Genomic DNA, 16,446 nt, shown 5'->3' on the forward strand with positions numbered 1-16,446 from the left:
CCTCGTGCAAAGAGCCGACTCATTGGAAAAGACCCTGATGCTGGCAAAGATTGAAGGCAGGAGGAGAAGGGGATGACATAGGATGAGATGGTTGGATGGCATCACTGACTCGATGGACATGAGTTTGAGCAAGCTCTGGGAGATGGTGATGGACAGGAAGGCCTGGTGTGCTGCAGTCCATGGGGTCACAAAGAGTCGGACACGACTGAGCGACTCAACTGATCCTTATTTTATCGCAAAGATAATCTAGACTCAACTAATTTCTCCCTTAGAAAGAATTATAAAAAGATACAATGCATCACCCTTAATAATTCCTGTGATTAGTTGAAGTTCAGAAAAGGATGTAACATTTGTTTAGGGGAAACTAAAGCTTTACATTTTACAGATGCAGAAAACTGGGGAAATCACTCAGCAGGCATGGCTACCTAAAGAAATCTCAGGACACTGCTGGTCCACAAAATAAAGATTCGCTAAGGAAACACTCCCCAGGACCTTCCTGACTTTACTTCCTAAGGTTCTAACAGACCTGGGGCCCGTTCTTCCTGGGGCTTGCCCTGAAGTCCTCCATGTCCTCAACTCCGTGGAGGAGCACTTACCCTCACCACCCTCTGGAACATTCTAACTCTGCCAGTCCCTGGAACTGGGTCACTGAAAGATGTTGTCTCAGTCGTGGTCCACATGATAACATTTTTACTTATTTTTGCCATATGTATGCATTTTGGGGTTCAATCCCTGCGTCAGGAAGATCCCCTGGAGAAGGAAATGGCCACCCACTCCAGTATTCTTGCCTGGAGAATCCCATGGACAGAGGAGCCTGGTGGGCTACAGTCCATGGGGTCAAAAAGAGTCAGACATGACCAAGAGACTAACACACACACACACGCATTGTTAAATTCCTTCACTTATCACTGAAGATGCTGCCATGTACTGTTATGTATGGTGCTCATGTACTGTTCACACTCTTTCTTGCCCTCCACTTAAGTGGCATCATGGCCTGGCTGTGGTCCGTGCTGAGCCTGTTCCTGGATGGCCATGCACAGGCCCACAGGGGGTCAGAGGCTGGGCTCCTCTGCCCTCCCCTGGGATGGTCCTCTGACCCAAAGGCAGTTGGTTTATCCTCAAATCTATTATTACCAGTCATACCTGATACTATAATTACATAATTGAATTAAATACCACATAACCATTGATCTGTGAATGCAGACAGTAAAAACCAAGCTGCCAATCTCCAAAAGGGCCAGTCCCTAAACATAAAGGTTGTTGAAATAGATGTAGTGAGAAGGAGGCGAGGAGGGCATATGAGTGACCCTGCCTCCATCCTGCCCCCAGGCTGGTGTGGGTGTGACTGTCCACTGGGCTGGGTGGAGTTCCAGGTAGTATGCTCACACCCCCAACCCCGAAAAAAGGTTCAGGCTCTACAGCAAGCCTGGCAGGTCAATGTAACTATGTATTCTTCAAGCAGAAATAAACACTGCAAACACGTATGTATTTTTTTTTATCTCCAGTGCCAACTCAGGTCCACGACAGGACACAGATGCTGTTGTATCCTCTCAGAAAGCAGATGAATGTCCCTTGTATTGATGTCTCATAGTGTAGTAAACCTGCCATTCATTTTTGCTGCATTACATTGTTCGCAAGTTTTCTTAAAAAAAATAAAATGCTCCAGAAAAATTCCCTGGTGGTCCAGTGGTCAAAACTCCATCTGTGCTTCCACCTCACGGGGCGTGGGTTGGGGAACAAAGATCCCACATGCTGCACAGTGGGGCCAAATATAAATAAAAATAATGCTGCTATATTCACTATACTGTGTGTGTGTTAGTCAACCAGTCATGTCCAACTCTTTGCGACCCCATGGACTGTAGCCATTCCCCTCTCCAGGGGATCTTCCCAACCCAGGGATTGAACCCGGGTCCCCTGCATTACAGGCAGATTCTTTACCATCTGAGACACCAATGAAGCCCGAAAAGTCATTATATGGACCCAAAAACTCAAGATTTCAAGGGCATGTGAGTCTTTATTTAATTTATTCCAAGAACCTTGCTTTAGCTAGAGAGGAAGAGGATTCTAGCTGCCCTCCCTGAGCAGTGGGAGTAGACACTTACGAGAAAGCTTTTGTTCCATGGGTGAAGTTAGTAATTACTACTTTCTTTTTTAAACACTACCTCAGCAAAGCTAGAGTGTCACCAGTATAGAAGTTGACTCCAAAACAGAGACCAAAATGTATAAATAGCTCCTCTGAAAACACCACAAAGGCTGGGCTGTGACCTTCCCACAGGAATCAACATTTCAAATGAACTGCAGTGCTTCTGGAAACATAATTCTGTTTTATCACCCCACCCTGGGGCCCTCCCGCCTCCCCCCTGTCTCCTCCACACTCCCCACCGCCTCCCCACCACCAGCTTCCTCCCACTTCCCACCTCCAAACAAAAGAGCAGCCCCTGCACAGGCAACCAGGATTGCAGGACTACTGCAAGCCCAGCCAGGGCTCCCAGCACAAACTTCTAGAATGAACAGGGGACTTAGCAGAGGGTCGCGGCACCAGCCCTATGTTTAGGAAGGCTGCAAAGACTTAGAATGTTGTCTGGAGGGTTCCAAGTGGCCAACTAATCAAAAAAAGAAATCCCTCTGGCTGGGTTGGGGGTGCTGGGCCCTGTGTTTTTCTGTTCCATGGGGAGCTGCCTGAGGGCAGGACCATTCACTGCAGCCACCACAGGGCTTTGCAGGTAGAGCATGCAAAAGAAATAGCTACAGAGTTTAATTACATTTGCGGGTCATTTCAAGAGTTGGGCTTTGAAAAGTCCCTTCCACGTGGAAGACAAAATCACCCAGTTTGCACAACAGGTGAATGGAGGTGATGCCTTCCAAAGAAAAAGGCAAATGCCTCTCTCCACCAACCCTCCCGCCCCACCTCCCTGCTATGTCTACCACCACCTCCCAGGTCTTCCCGCTGTGAACGTTATCAAGCTTCAGAGATCTAGAAATTTAAAACACAGGCTTCTAGTTTGGGGGAAAACTGGACACAAAACGCCTTACCTTATGACCTGAGAAAGACCTGGTGGAGGCACACAGGGCATGCAGAGGGACGGACAGGTGACTGACTTATTGGAGGGCGGGGAGGCCTCCTTTGAGCACCCGGGAGGATGGAGGAGGAGGAGGGAAGGCCGCCGGGGCAGAGGCCAGGGGGCTCAGGAGCATGGAGGCCACACCGAACACAGAGCGGTCGGGAAGAGCAGTTCGGAGGCCGGACCTCCAGGTGGGAGTACGGGTGAAGGAGAAGGTGGGACCGCGAAGAGGCCGTCCACATGCCCCGCCCACCAGGGACAGTGGGGGCCTCCAGGGGGCACTTGAGCAGCATCTTGAAGGATGAGAAGGGGTTCATAGAGAAGGACCTCTTTGAGGAGACCATCTCTGTCTTACCCTCCAGACCCAGCCACTGCCCCTTCTAGAGACACTCCATCGATATTTGTTGAAGAATGGACTAAACGTACTCCACACCAGTGCTGCTCGAACCTTAGCGAGCATCAGAATCACCTGGATAGCGAGCATCAGAATCACCTGGAGGGCTTGTTAAGCATGACTGTGGACTCCGTGCCCACAATCAATTTCTGAATCGGTAAACCTGAGAACAAACCGGGAAACAACGTTTCCAAGAAGCTTCCAGGGGCTGCTAGCATTACTGGTCCCCACACCACACGTGGAGTAGCACTGGTTCGCCTAGCTTATCCCCTTATCAGTTCATGCCCAGCAAATGCTCAGAGATAAGTATTTCGAGGCGACCTGGGATCAGGAAACGAATAACATCTGTACATTTCTATGTTGCTTTATAGTTTCCAAAATATTTTAATTTATCCTGTTTGATCCTTGCACTCTTTGACAATATTACCCCATTTTAAGGATGAAGAAGCAAGAGTCCAGAGATTTAAAACTAACTTCTCAAGGAACCATAGGAGGTAAAAGATGGAGTTGGCAAATAAATCTCACAACGGAGTTCTGACCTCCACACGGAAGGCAAAGAATTTTGAAAATAAAGTATAAACTAACAAATATTCCTCTCCAGATGATTTTCAGTATCACCTCCCTACCAGTTTTTCAGAAGTAAAGGAAGTTCTGGGATTATAACTCACTTTAAGTCAGACCTAGGTATATAATCAATTTGATAATGTCTCTATTTTTATTATTACATAGATAAAATACCACATAAAATAAAATACATAGATAAAATATTATTTTAATTCTCACTGGTAGTACAGTAGGTAAGAGCATAAACTCTGGAGACAGACCTCTGAGGTTCTAATCCGAGCTCTGCTGTTAATTAGCTGTATGACCTTGGGCAAGTTACTTAAACTCTCTTGTCTCAGCATCCTTATTTATGAAAGAATATATGAGAACAAAGACAAGGGGATGACAGAGGGTGAGATGGTTGGATGGAATCACCGGCTCGATGGACATGAGTTTGAGCAAGCTCCTGGAGTTGGTGATGGACAGGGAGGCCTGGCGTGCTGCAGTCCACGGGGTCGCAAACAGTTGGGCGTGACTGAGTGACTAAACTGAACTGATATAAGAACAAGAGTAGTACTTAATCAGAAAGTTTTTATGAGAACTAAATGAGTCAATAGATGTAACATGTTTAGAAGGGTGGCTGGCACACATAGTAGGCAGTATACATATATATGTGTGTGTAGATATATCACATATTATATCATTATTATTACTAACGCCCTGAAGCCATTCAGCCTTCGGGCTGGGGTCAGGTAGGACCTACAGGGGGCCTTGATTCAGACCAGGACTCCTAGGTGTCAAGGCTCAGTTTTCTGACTCAGAATTCTCAAAAACAAAATAAAATCCCTCCATCAGTAAGACCAGTGAGGAGGTGACCTCAGAAAAGAATGTCAGGGAAGGATTCGCAGAGCACCTGAGACCCAGCCCTGGCCATGGAGGCAGGAAAAGCCACAGCCCTGGGTGGTAGCGGTGGGGTGCAGCAGACCCATGCCAGCCAGGAGGAGCAGGGGGTGGGAAGTGCTGGGGGTTCCTGAGTGGCTGAGCCCCCAGATGGCTGGCATCACGCCCCTCCTGGATTTGTATACAAGGCTGGGTCACCCAGGTGGGGCTATGTTACAGTGTCCTTTCCAAGAAGCTGAAGCTGCAAATCAGACATCCAGTGACTACACAACACCACGTCCAGTGACTATACAACACTGCATCCAGTGACTATACAACACCGCGTCCAGTGACTATACAACACTGCATCCAGTGACTATACAACATCGCGTCCAGTGACTATACAACACTGCATCCAGTGACTACACAACACCGCGTCCAGTGAATACACAGCACCACATCCAGTGAATGTACAACACCGTGTCCAGTGAATACACAACACCATGTCCAGGGACTACACAATGCCACATTCAGGGACTGCACACCACCACGTGCAGTGAATACAGTACCAGGTCCAGTGAATACAGTACCATGCCCTGGGCTACCCCAAGGGCATCCCCAGGGCTGTGTGTGTGGTGGTGGTGGCGGGGGGAGGTAGGTTACTAATTCCGGGCGCTGGGCTTCAGGAAGTTGCTTCCCAGGGTGGTTGGACCCCTGTGCACTCCTTTGTCTGGGCTGTTTTTCTCAGTGTTGGTACTTGGCTGACAAATCCTTGCTGTGGTCAGAGACCCTCCTGCACAGATTTCTTGCATGTGGCTTTGCTAACGGTTGTGTGTGCTGCCCCCCTCAGGAAGCCCACGGGGTGTTCTGTTGTGGAATTAGGGACACAGTTCACCAAACAGTTCCTGGCCTCTGAGGCCTGATTCCCTCTTAGGAAGGGGTCCTCAGGGAACGTGAGAATGATTCGATAAGAGCACCAGGAGGGAGACCTGCTGACGAGCAAGACAAGATTTTCCCTAAAGAGTCTAATGACCATAGAGATTTTTGTGGGATCTGCAGGAACGATGTTCAGACCCAGTGTCTACAGAGCGCCCTGGACACTCACACACTTTGTATATGAAGGGTCAGCTCTAGTGCATCCTCCTCTCACAAGAATGTTTAGACAACTGGTGGTGAAAACATGAAATCTATGTTCTTGCGGAACAATAAGCGTTACTGTTTATACAGGTTAATTTGTAAAGGAAATTCTATTTACACTCAGGCTGAATTTATAAAAGCTTTCTCACTGAAACTGACTCAAAAGTTATGCAAAATGTAGCTGTATTTTAATTTGCATTTTATGTAATAAAGTATCCTGTCAGTGGCAGTCCAATTATACTTTCAAGTTATAAAAATCCTGCTATAACACCATAATTGCTAAGGCAAAAGTATAAAATCTGATCACCCTCAATTCCACGGAATACTGCCTCACTGGGGAAAATAAATATATTCCTATCTAATACCATATGAATTGAAATAAATACATGCTGCCTTTTTGCATAATGAGAATTTTAGAAAAATTAAAATGCCATTCATATTTAACATCCCAGTGAGCATTTTACAGGTCACTGAGTGAGATAAAATGGATGCAATACTAAGAATAGAAATTTAGTAAAATGATATTTTTATATAGTAAGATTTTCCTAGAAGTGCTTGGATTATTATTAAAATAATATATCCTTTGACTTTTTAAAAATAGCCTTGTGTTCAGTCATGTCCGACTCTTTGCAACCCCATAGACTTGCCCACCAGGTTCCCCTGTCCATGGGATTTTCCAGACAAAAATACTGGAGTGGGCTGCCATTTCTTACTGCAGGGGATCTTCCCGACCCAGGGATCGCACCTGCGTCTCTTGTGTCTCCTGCATTGGCAGGCAGATTCTTTACCACTGTGCCATCTGGAACATCCCACGAATAGCCTTATTGATACCTAATATGAATACACACCATAAAATTTACATCCTGTAAAGCCCACCCATTTTTACAATGGAGTTTTAGTGAATGTATAGAGTTGTATAACCATGACCACAATCTAATCTTAGAAATGCTTCCATCACCTAATTAAAGAAAAACTCTTTTCTGTTCACAATCCTTCCCCATTGCCAGCCCCTGCTCCAAGCAAGCATCATCTACTTTTTGTCTCCATATAGTTGTCATTTGGGGATGGTTCTTATAAACGGGAAAATACGTGTTCCTTTGTGATTGGCCTCTTTCACTGACCATCATGTTTCTGCAGTTCATGAAGCAGCGAATCAGCTCCCCTGCCACTGCCCCTGGGTCCACCCGTTGGCAGCTCACCCTCCCTGGCCCAGTGCCAGCTTGGGGCTCTCCCAACCTCCTGAGACGCTGAATCCCTGCCGTCCTGCATTTTCTTCTCCAACTCTGTCACATTCACTGTATGAATGTGTTTCTCAGTCTGGGTGTATACTTTCACCAATGTTGGCAACTTTTGGAAAACACCTTTGGGCTTCCCTGGTGGCTCAGATGGTAAAGAGTCTGCCTGCAATGTGGGAGACCCGGGTTCCATCCCTGGGTTGGGAAGATGCCCTGGAGAAGGAAATGGCAACCCACTCCAGTATTCTTGCCTGGAGAAACCCATGGACAGAGCAATCTGGCAGGCTACAGTCCATGGGGTCGAAAAGAGTTGGACACTTGGGAAAACAGGTTTCCCCTTCTGCGGCAGCCCTGCAAGTGTGCGAGGCTCCCCATGGGAGCCCCCTGGCCACACTCGGGGAGCCCAGCAAGAGGCGAGAGCCTGGCCTAATCAGGTCTGGGGAGTGATGCACCCCCTGCTGTAACTTCGCAGCTGCCTCTTCCCGACTTGAGAAAGCAAGTGAGCTGGAGGCCAGTTAGCAAAGAGTAACTTCAAATCCATTCTAATCTGCAAACAATAAAGTCAGCGGTAATGTTTATGACTTAAACTATTGCTAGTGTAAAACACTCACCTACACCAGTGGATCCCGACACGATGGCTGAGTGTGAGAGGGGATACTAGAAGTTGTGAAAGGCCATCCGTTACAGCCTATAAAGGACGCAGCAGAAATGTGGGGCGGGTGGGGGGTGGCTTCCTTGGTGGTACAGCGATAAAGAATCCACCTGCCAGTGCAGGAGACACGGGTTCCATCCCTGGTCCGGGAAGATCCCACATGCTTCAGGGCAGTTCTTTCTCCTCATTAGTTCCCATTATTCTGTTGCATGCCCTCATAGTGATCATTTAAAGATGCAATTATAATTACACGTGGACCTGTTATATGATGTCTGATTCTTACTGTGAGATTCATACCAAAACATTTGACCATGACAGTCATAAAAACCCATCAATCATCAAGAAGTGATTAAGTGATTAAGACTGGGTGTTCTAGTTCCTTGTGAACTTTCTGTTTTAGAGGCAGTGAGGTCAACCCAAGGTTATACATGTTTGATCATTTAATAATCCTTTGACAATTCTTATGATGAATATGGGCTTCCCAAGTAGCACTAGTGGTAAAGAACTCACCTGCCAATGCAGGAGACCCAGGCTCTATCCCTGGGTCAGGAAGATCCCCCAGAGAAGAGAATGGCTACCCACTCCAATATTCTTGCCTGGAGAATCTCATAGACAGAGGAGCCTTGTGGGCTATAGTCCATGGGGTCACAAGAGTCGAACACAACTGAGCAACTGAGCATGCACGCATGCATGATGATTATAAAGAATGTCAGTTGCAATTATAGAGTCCATAACACGGTAATTAACACAAAAGTTTGGAAACCCAGCTATTACCCCTTTACAGACACTGAGCTTCCCTGTGATTTTTTTCATAAATAGTTTATAGACTTTTCGTGCTTCTAATTCAGCAGGCATGCTACTGAGCATAGCAATTTGTTTCAACAAAAGATGCTAACCTCAGAGAGCTTCCCAAGTGGTTTCGAAAGGTTCCTCCTAAAATTGTGACTCAGCACCTGTGGTCTCCGGTTAAGGACTGTCAGCTCCAAGAGAGCAGAGAGGAGGGAAACGTCTAGAAGACATGACATCCTGCAGCAGAGCTCCTACAATTTATTCAGAGACCCCCATCTGAAAAGGCTTAGGTGTATGCTTCACAGCCCACAACAGATTCCTAATGTGCAATAAAGAAATGCAGGTCCGAGGCTGGCCTCTCTGCAGGACACAGGGACCAAGGGTCCCAGCCTTCGAGGTGCTGACACTGATGTGCCAACGTCCACGTAAACACATTAGGAGACAGAGAAAAATAAACGGCACAGAACAAGCATACGAGAAATGACAGGGTCCGAAGAAGGGAGAAATTCACCCACTTGGGTGAAGGGGGGGCTCTGTGAGGGCAGGGTGCTGGGCTGGATTCCAGGCAGAGGGCAGGGCGTGAACGGGCAGACACAGAAAACACGAGGAAGGTAGGAGCGAATCATGGTCTGGCTGCTTGGTGGAGGAGGGTGAAGAGGGTTAAAGCTGTAAAGATGTTTGGTTTCAATCGACAGACAGATAAGAAAATCCACATCAGGATGTCCCTGGTGATCCAGTGCTTAACACTCTGAGCTTCCACTGTAGGGGCACGGGTTTGATCCCCAGTGGGGGAACTAAGATCCCACATGCCTCGTGGTGCAGCCTAAAGATAGAGAAATAAAAAAATATACTCTTAAAAAGGAAGAAAAAAGAAAAAAAAAAAAATCTACTTAAGAGTTATCCAAAGACAGGAAATGAAGCCCCACGGGCCCCAGGGGACTGGAGTTGTCTTTATTCTGGGCAGCTATGTGCTCAGCTTTATTTTCTTGGGCTCCCAAATCACTGCAGATGATGACTGCAACTATGAAATTAAAAGATGCTTGCTACTTGGAAGAAAAGCTATGACCAACTGAGACAGCAGATTAAAAAGCAGAGACATTACTTTGCCAACAAAGGTCTATCTAGTCAAAGCTATGGTTTTTCCAGTAGTCAGGTATGGATGTGAGAGTTGGACTATAAAGAAAGCTGAGTGCCGAAGAATTGATGCTTTTGAACTGTGGTGTTGGAGAAGACTCTTGAGAGTCCCTTGGACTGCGAGGAGATCAAACCAGTCAATCCTACAGGAAATCAACCCTGGAATATTCATTGGAAGGACTGATGCTGAAGCTGAAACTCCAATACTTTGGCCACCTGATGCAAAGAGCCAACTCATTGGAAAAGACCTTGATGCTAAGAAAAATTGAGGGCAGGAAGAGAAGGGGATGACAGAGGATGAGATGGTTGGATGGCATCACTGACTCGATGGACAGGATTTTGAGCAAGCTCCAGGAGAGAGTGAAGGACAGGGAAGCCTGGAGTGCTCCAGTACATGGTGTCGAAAAGAGTTGGGACACGACTAAGCAACTGAACAACAACAAATGTGCTCAGCTAAAACCTGGGAGAGGAGAATGGATATCCAATTAGTTTCTCTGCCCCAAGTGCCCTCTGACACCCAGCAAATCTCCCAGGTTGACTGCAAACTGTCATGGCGGATGGACCGTTCTGCTGTAGGTCAGGCTCCTGCCTTGGTCCAGTGAGCTGAGAACTGGAGAAGGTCTGCAGGCTGGACGTTTGGACTGTGAGGCTCCCCTTTCAGGGGTCATGTCGAGGAGCCAAGATGGAAAAAGGAGTCTGGGCCGAGCAGACAAATTGACCAGCTTGTCAACTACAAAAGGCTAATAGATCCATCGCAGAGGGCGAGAAACCCTGGAGTGGAAAGTCACAGTCCATTTCAGCAGGCAGGCCGTGCAAAATCACGAGTAGTGTCTCCAGCAAGGCACTGGTGTGAACAGAGCTTTTTACTAAAACAAGATTACCCTGGCAGCAGTGTGTGGGCTGACTTGGAATAAGGTGGGATGGAGCAGCCCCTGCATGAGACCAGATGAGACTGAACTTGACCTTGAGCAGAACTCTAGGAACTATTAAAGATACAAAGGCACTTAGAGCAACAGGGGGTAGCTGGCAATATAATGGCAAGAGAGGAGTAAGAAAAGTTATAAAAAGAAGAATCACAAATTCAAAATCATGCCAGTGTGGGCATATAGTGGCATTGATTATGATGGGAGTGTCATATACACCACCATATGGAGACGTGTAGTCATAGCAAGACTGCCATTCTTTTTCATTATTATTTTAAACTTTTTATTCTGTATCAGGATATAGCTGATTAACAATGTTGTGACAGTTTCAGGTGGACTGTGAAGGGACTCAACCACACACAGACATATATCCATTCTCCCACAAACTCCCTTTCCATCCAGGCTGCCACAAAGCATTAAGCAGAGTTCCCTGTGCTATACAGTAGATCCTTGCTGGTCATCCATTTCAAATATAGCACTGTGTACATGTCCATCCCAAACTCCTTAACTATCCCTTCCCCCTGGCAGCCATTAAGTTCATTCCCTAAGTCTTTGAGTCTCTTTCTGTTTTGTACATTCATTTGTATCATTTCTTTTTAGATTCCACATATAAGAGATGTCATACGATATTTCTCCTTCTCTGACTTCACTCTGTATGACCATCCATGTTGCTGCAAATGGCATTATTTCATCCCTTTTTAATGGCTGAGGATACTCCCATTCTTGAAAACAGTATTCATTACACCATGTGTCAGAAAGCAGTGAAGTTTGTAATAGATTCTATAAAACACTTTTATTCAAAATGTTAAGAAGTTTTGTGTTCACTTGAGAGGTACATTTAGGTATCTGGAAGATAAACATCTCTTATACAAAGAATTTCATTTCTCAAATAATAATTAAATGAGTCCTCACCAAACCCGAAATCGTTATTCTGTCAAATATATGCATTTGTTGTTGTTGTTCAGTCGCTTAGTCATGTCTGACTCTTTGTGACCTCATGGACTGCAGCATGCCTGCCTTCCCTGTCCTTCACCATCTCCTGGAGCTTGCTCAAACTCATGTCCACGGAGTCAGTGATGTCATTCAACCATCTCATCTTCTCATCCCTTCTCTTCCTGCCTTCTATCTTTCCCAGCATCAGGGTCTTTTCCAATGAGTCAGCTCTTTGCATCAGGTGGCCAAAGTATTGGAGCTTCAGCTTCAGCATCTGTGCTTCCAATGAATATTCCAAGGTTGATTTCCTTTAGAATTGACTGGTTTGGTCTCCTTGCAGTCCAAGGGACTGTCATGAGTCTTCTTCAGCACCACAGTTTGAAAGCATCAGCTCTTCAGCGCTCTGCCTTCTTTCTGGTCCAACTCTCACGTAAGTATACAACTACTGGAAAAACCATAGCTTTGACAATATGGACCTTTGTCGGCAAAGTGATGTCTCTGCTTTTTAATATGCTGTCTAGTTTGGTCATAGTTTTTCTTTCAAGGAGCAAGTGGTCTTTTAATTTCATGGCTGCATTCACAGGACAGCAGTTGGATGTATAGGTTACATTTACCCTGCTGAACATACAATAGAAAGCACAGCTCTGTAGACCCAAGCTCAGCATTTTAAAACTCCAGCTAAATAAATGTATGAAACCCATTCCAAAAGAGTCAAGCCTCTTACGTATGGTAGAAATGCAGCTAAATAATACACAAGGCCTTTGTGTGATACAGGACATTCAATGTCAGCCCTGGGTAATCATACCTATTAAACGGTGTGGGTTTCCCATTGAGAAGCTAGAGTTTACATGACCCTCCTTTGAAAGACCAATTTCCACAACATTCCCATCCTTGAATAGAAAACATGGACTAACAGAATGACAGGAACATAGAGCGCATGTACAGAAATCTGTGGCCATCTCTTTTGCTCACATAGAGATACAATGAACATTACCATGCTCTAAATTTAAAGAAATACACATATGAAAAGATAAGGGGAGGCGTCTTTGGTAATTTTGAATAAAAACTGGGAAAGCTATCCTAGAATGGCTGAAAGCAAAATACATACAAAGAAGCTTCTAGAAATCTGAGCCTCTGTATCTGACTGCCAAAGTAGTCCCCCATTTCCAATAGAGATTTTTTTTTTTAAAACATCCCTCACAGATTATTTTTGACTCAGCCAAGCAGGGAGTCTATTTTAAAGCTCCCAATTTGAAAGTCATGGAAGCTTTATAAAGTTCTCCACCTGCATCTCTTTTTAGGAACAGGCCTTTATCCTCTAAAAGGATGAAAACCTCTAGCATATAAAAACTTTGTTAAGCTGTCACTATCAATAGGATAAAAAAAAATTAACGGTTGACAAAGAAGAAACAAATTGCATCTTCGAATCAGTTTTCTTAAAGCGGTTGTTAAAAGCTATAACCTCCAACGTTAACTAAATTTAAACCCACTCTGACCTTCGTGGTGGCCCTTAACCTTTTCTTTCTTCTGCTTCCTGTGGCCGCTGCAGAAAACTGGCCCAGGCCTTGGAAAAGCGTTCTCTGCAGCACACAAAGGCCCAGCTTTCCTGCTCCCCCGCCGGAGGCCCGGGATCGACCGAGGGGTCAGCACCTGTGCGGAGAAGCAGGTGACAGTAGCCTAGAGCAAGCTGTAAGAGTGTCTGCCCTTCAAAGATCGCGCTTCAGCGTCAGGCATTCAAGCGACTGAAGTTCAGGTTTTCTTTGTGAACACAGACTTTAAACAAATTCATCTATTGCTGTTCAACTGACTGTAAAATTGGTAGTTTTACTGTTGCAAAAAAAGAAAGAAAAGAAGAAAAACTGAGAGCTTTCATTTCCACTTTGCTAAGGTCACAGATACATCCCAGGCTGCCAGCAAATCACCCTTTAAAATCTTTGCAACTGAACAACTTGCAGGGGAGAAAGCAGCCAGTGACAGAAACGTACAGTGGGAAGTCCTCCCCACACAGTGACCAGATCAAACTCCACAGCCGAGTACTCTCCAAGATGGAATGATCCATTTTTAATTCCATTTCCCTCAAAGATGGGAAGCGGCGGGAGCACAAGTTTGTTTCACCACTAACATTATATTTGCTGTTAGCCCTGCCTTCCTTAAGCAGCCTTGTAACTAGAAGATCTCATGTGGGTGTTTAAACATATTAGTGGGTTTTATCACAGAGAACACTCATGACTTGGTCCTGCTTTAGGCTGACTTCACAGTACAAGACAACACACATTTCCTAAGGTTTCCTGTACCAGCTCTTCGTGTTTCTACACAACGTCTCATGATGATAACAGAAATTATTTTCATCAAGTATTTCAAAATGACCAAAGTTAATTGACTAACTCCTGAACAGAACATCTTTGAAATGGAAGCATATGGCCCTGTTGTTTCTCCAAAGGAGACTTTTGAACCGATTTTCTGCTTTATTTGATTGCATAACAGGCTTTTTCACAGACAATAAAAGGACCTTCCATATATAAGTATCTTTTTACTTAGCAGACCTGTTGTTCAGTCGCTCAGTCACGTCCGACTGTTTGCGACCCCATGGACTGCAGCACGCCAGGCTTCCCTGTCCTTCACCATCTCCTGGAGCTTGCTCAAACTCACGCCTATTGAGTTGGTGATGCCATCCAACCATCTCGTCCATGTCTTGGCAGACATGAGAACTTTTTTAAAAAATTCATCACAATTTCATTCATTTTAGACAAATTTGTTTTGGTCATTCTCAACCACTGTCATGTTTTAATTATTGGTGTAATCACTTTTTTTTTTCTTGGCCACATCACATAGCCTGTGGGATCTTAGTTCCTGGACCAGAGATCGAACCAGTGCCCTCTGCAGTGAGAGTGCCGAGTCTTAACACTGAACCACCAGGGAAGTCTGGTGCCATCACTTTCAGTAAGAGAAATGATTAATTTGGAGTCTAATGTTATGGGAAACTTTTCACATGGGAAAGAAATTTATTCTGAATCTAATAACAGCTTGAGAGTATGTGAAGGGTTTTGACACACACGTGATCACCAGATGGTCCAGCTCTTCTGAGGAACCAGCAGAAGTAGCTGCTGGATGGATTTAGGTTCACAAAGTAGGAGTCCCTCAGCCCCTTAAAACACTGAGATGAACTCCTGATTGAAGGCTGGGTCTCCTTGCCTGGGTTGTGGTGCTTTGTTTTTTAAGTGTATAGATGATTACATGTTCAGAATGGATTCATCGCAGTCCTGCCTGGGGATAACGGTAGAGATGCCGTAAGAAGGCTTCCAGCTTTCAGGTGTTAAGGGCTGAGGTTTTGAAGTCATCCTCAGTCAGCCAAAGTCCCAAGCACGCCTTGCTTTCTCTGCCCCTTTCCACAAGTTTGTAAACACACGCTTAAGAGAGCAGGGCATGGTTCTTCTCCATTACTAAACTGCTCCGAAATGCCAAAGTGGCTGCCATTCAAGCCAACACTCTCCCTGGACTCAGTCTGCACTGCACAGGCTCTTGCACGTAATAGACTCCCATTCTTTTGTTTTAGCAAAACGATCCTGATGGGAGTTTACAATCTAATGGATGGAGGGAAGAGGGTATATAAACTACCTACAATCCATTACCAGCTACTTGTTGAAGAATAGGCTGAGTATTTGACCCCAGACAGGCTTTGCCACATCCACATAACTTCAAACTAAACCCAGGACTATTATCAGATTAGCTTCTTAATTTGTTGCAGTCATTGGGGCATCATGAAGATACAGCCTAGAATTAACAACTTTTGACGAAATCACAGAGTAAAGACTCCTGAACCTTAACTTCTGGGGCTTAGCAACTGTCTCCCATGCCTCCCTCTGCACAACGGGGTAAGAGACAGGACTCTGAAAGCTAACAGGCAAGGAGAGGGACAGAATTGTTTTCTTTAATCCTTCCTCAGGGCAAAAACACCAATACCTGCACTGTGTGAGGAAATGTGCCGTTCAGGGACCAACCAGGAAATAATGTGGAAATTACGCGGTGGTGGAAAACGTAGGAATTTTAGTCACCAGGATGTGAGTCATATTATGGAGTTACAATTTTACATTCTGGGCTTTTGGGGTTTTTTTTTTTTGGTAAATTATAGGTAGAGACAATAACAATTGGGAAAGCTCTCTATACTGAGAATCCTCTTCCATGCACATATCAAATCAGACAGCTTCCAAGGGCTTTGTGGCATAGTCACTTAACATGCCCAAACCAAGGAGGGAGCCTTAGCAGGCAGAGGCCATAAATACAGGGAGGGGTCCTGAAAAAGCCAGCTGCTCGCTCTACTTTCGTTAGTCAAGGGTCTTTAAAGTCGGCCCCCAGTGGGGCTGAGTCCAAAACTCTCAATAGTTCTTTGAAAGCTGTCTGGTCCCATTTCAGCTGAGGTCAAAGCAGAGTTTGGAAGAGATAAAAAGAACCTGCTTCTCTCTCTGAGGGCATGTCTGTGACACCCACTCTTTCTGCTCATCTCCTTCCAGGAGCACTAACATGTCTCTTGAAGTTGAGACACCTGACGCTGGCAGTCTAGAAAACTCCTCAAATCATCCACTCCAGCCACATGTACTTCAAAGGGGCTGCGAAAGGGGAGCTGACAGGAAGCTCCAGTTACTGATGATGACTCGGTCATAATCTCACCAAACTGTTAAGTCCTGAGTTTGGGTATTAAACTCTTCAATCAGTTCCACACATTTCACTTAGTATCTCCACAGACTTGAACCCCACTGCTTCACTCTTT

The sequence above is a fragment of the Giraffa tippelskirchi genome, chromosome 12 (assembly GCF_054371585.1).
Source record: "Giraffa tippelskirchi isolate mGirTip1 chromosome 12, T2T-mGirTip1v1.2.pri, whole genome shotgun sequence".
Lineage (NCBI taxonomy): Eukaryota > Metazoa > Chordata > Mammalia > Artiodactyla > Giraffidae > Giraffa > Giraffa tippelskirchi.